Consider the following 3,357-nt stretch of genomic DNA (forward strand, 5'->3'; position numbering starts at 1 on the left):
TTTATTTTTTGGTAACATACATTAAGTGGTACTAATTACAGAGTAACTATAAGGCAACTAACACGAACCCACAGAACTGTAACTGTCACAGCTGCATGGACTTGGGTCTTTCTGAATGAGCATTTTAAAAAAACTGGCTCTGAAGTAGGGACTCAACATAGTACCTTGCAGCTGACAGATGACAGGCAGGACATGTTAGTATAAAGTAGTAGCAGCCTAATTCACAAAAGTTAACAACTGTTTCTCTTTCTAAAAAGAAGCAAGAAGTTAATAAATTCCTTTAATTAGCACCTGGTGTGTCTTGTGGGAGTACAGAGGAGGGCTGTCAGAAGGACCTCGGTGGCCAGGTGAGTTGGACATCATTAACAATCATGGTTGGCTTCTAAATACTGGTAACAAGTTGACTTCTGATTTGTAATCTTAGGTAAATTATAAATAAATGAAAAAATGCCAGTAATCATACACTAAGATTAATGAACAGCACTTCAAAATTAACTGCATGAAGGCTGTGCTTGCAACAGGGTTTCACAAGACAAAATACCCATATTTTTTCTTCGTACATCTGGCTTGCAAAGCAGCTCTCATGATCATTTCAAAAACCTCCTCACTCTGTCTTCAGTCTTTGCTGAACACTCCATGTACCCAAAAGCGCCAATCCTGTTTGCTATATCTCTGCCTTCTTCTAGCTTCACCAGCTCCTGCTTCATCTTGGCAAGCTCCCAACTTGTGTGCTCATCATTCTGAAGATCCTTCTTATTCTCAACCAGGATGATGGGCAGGTTGGGACAAAAGTGCTTGACTTCTGGGGTCCATTTTTATGGGATGTTTTCTAAACTATCATGGCTGTCAATGGAGAAACACATCAGTATAACATCAGTGTCTGGATAGGAGAGAGGCTTCAAGTGGTGATAATCTTCCTGCCCAGCTGTATCCCACAAAGCCAACTCTACCCAATTTCCATCAACTTCAATATCTGCCATATAGTTTTCAAACACTGTGGGTACATAACACTTTGACAGAGAGAGAGAGAGAGAGAGAGAGATCACAAGTAGGCAGAGAGGCAGGCAGAGAGAGAGGGGGAAGCAGGCTCCCCACTGAGTAGAGGGTCCAAAATGGGGCTCAATCCCAGGACCCTGAGATCATGACCTGAGCCGAAGGAGAGGCTTAACCCACTGAACCACCCAGGTGACCCACAAGTCTTACCACAGGTTCCACCACCAATAATCACCAGTTCCTTCCAGATGACAACCATGCTTACAAATGTGCTACAAGTGGGCGCCTGGGTGGCTCAGTGGGTTAAGCCGCTGCCTTCGGCTCAGTTCATGATCTCAGGGTCCTGGGATCGAGTCCCGCATCAGGCTCTCTGCTCAGTAGGAAGCCTGCTTCCCTCTCTCTCTCTCTCTGCCTGCCTCTCCATCTACTTGTGATTTCTCTCTGTCAATAAATAAATAAAATATTTAAAAAAAAAACAAATGTGCTACAAGACCCACGGCCTGTGTGGCAGAAATTCCACAAGTGCCTTGAACTTCTCAGATGAAAGGCAATCAGGTGATGACTCAGATTCTGGCCTCTCTGGGCCAAGGAGACCTGTCTGCAAGTGGCAAGATCAGAGAAGGGCAGGTGGCTAAGGAGATGGCAGCAGATTAACAAGATAACCTCCTGAGGGTGGCAGGTGGGAAGCAGGGAGCACCAGTGAGCAAGGGCAGTCATGGATGGGAAAGAGTGATATACTTCTTATCACAATTTCCATAAAAGATGACACATTCCATATCACATATATAACACAATAACTAATAAAATGAAAAAGTGAGATAATGAAAAATTAAAAAGTGAAATGAAAAAAAATGAATGAAAAAATGAAAAAGTGAGATTTAAACAATGGACAGGGGACTTGGCAAGGTGGTGGAAGAGTAGGGGGACCTCATTTCATTTGGTCCCTTGAATTTAGCAGGTATCTATCAAACTTTTCTGAACACCCATGAATTCAGCCTGAGATGTAAGAAAATATATATGGAACTCTGTAAGTAAAAAAGTGACTGCTTTTTCAAAGTAAGAGGTATGGAGTCATGAATCTCTGGAGAAGATATCAGAAGACAAACAGAGGGGGAGCCTCCATAAGCTGGCTACTGGAAAGGGATACAACACTGGAGTGCAAAATCAAAACTCTTAGAAATCTGCTCCAGTGAGAGACATCTCTTTCTGAAAGAAGCTCTGGGGATAAAAAGTTGAGAGTTCTTGGTTCATTATTGTGGTCTCAGGATCTGAGGAGACACAGAACTAATGGGGATGCCTGATCCAGTAGAGTGCCCAAGCAGGGAAGCAGGGAAATGGGTCACAATCAGCAAGACCAGGAGGGGACATTCAGCTTGGGTGGCCATTAATCATGAGCTGGGTGAGTTGGTTGACTGCTATTTGCCTGAGCACCTTGAAAAGGACTGGAGTATGCAGGCCATTTGCCTTCCCCTGGGAGAGGTAAAATGGCTATACCCATGACTAGGCAATAACTCTCAGGGCGATGGTGTCCCCAGAAAGGACAGTAAGGTGACACCTAATACTCCCCACAGAGCAGAAGAGTGGGTACACTCATAAGCCCACAACCAATCTCAGTTCCTGGGCACACAAAGGGCCCTGCCCCCCACCAATGGGCAGGATTACAGTAGGCAAACATTGCAAGACTGTGGAGTTTGGCATACACAAAAGTGAAAACTGTTTGTCACAGAGGGTTTATTAAAGGGGGGGTGAGCATGATTTCTCAGCTCTGGCCATAAATACAGGTTTGGCCATATTTACTCTGATCTAAAGAGGTGTAGAAAACCTCCAGGGAACAAAGGTCACATAGAGAACCAGCTTCCAGTGAGTTCACCACCTGACAAAGGGTGAGACAACTCCACCCAGGCAAAGACACTTGAAAAGCAACACTGCAGGGCCCTCACCCAGAAGACAGACTGGAAGAACAAGTAGAAAACAAGCTTACAGATCCCACAAGACTGTAAAACTACAGTGCCAGGGAAAATAGTATATATAGCTCCTGAAGTTTTCTCACAATTCATTTATCTTTCAGTCTAAAATTTTCCAATTTTTTGTACCTTTCCACCATTCCAACTACATTCTTATTGTACCAACTTGTGTTTTTTTTTTAAGATTTATTTATTTGACAGAGAGATCACAAGTAGGCAGAGAGAGAGGAGGTAGCAGGCTCCCTGCTGAGCAGAGAGCCTGATGCGGGGCTCAATCCTAGGACCCTGAGATCATGACATGAGCTGAAGGCAGAGGCTTAACCCACTGAGCCACCCAGGCGCCCCCCAACTTGTGTTTTGAAGTTGATTTTTTATTTTTTAAACCTACATTTTATAGATA

The 3,357-nt window shown here is 43.9% G+C and overlaps 1 pseudogene across 1 annotated transcript; it reads right to left on the reverse strand.

Moving 5' to 3' along the window:
* Positions 1-456: 456 nt before the first annotated feature.
* Positions 457-970, reverse strand: LOC309856814 (transforming protein RhoA pseudogene; annotated as a pseudogene). Its single transcript has one exon. The product of its transcript is annotated as a transforming protein RhoA pseudogene (transcript).
* Positions 971-3,357: the final 2,387 nt, after the last annotated feature.

Source organism: Mustela nivalis (genome assembly GCF_964662115.1).
Source record: "Mustela nivalis genome assembly, chromosome: X".
Taxonomy (NCBI): Eukaryota; Metazoa; Chordata; class Mammalia; order Carnivora; family Mustelidae; genus Mustela; species Mustela nivalis.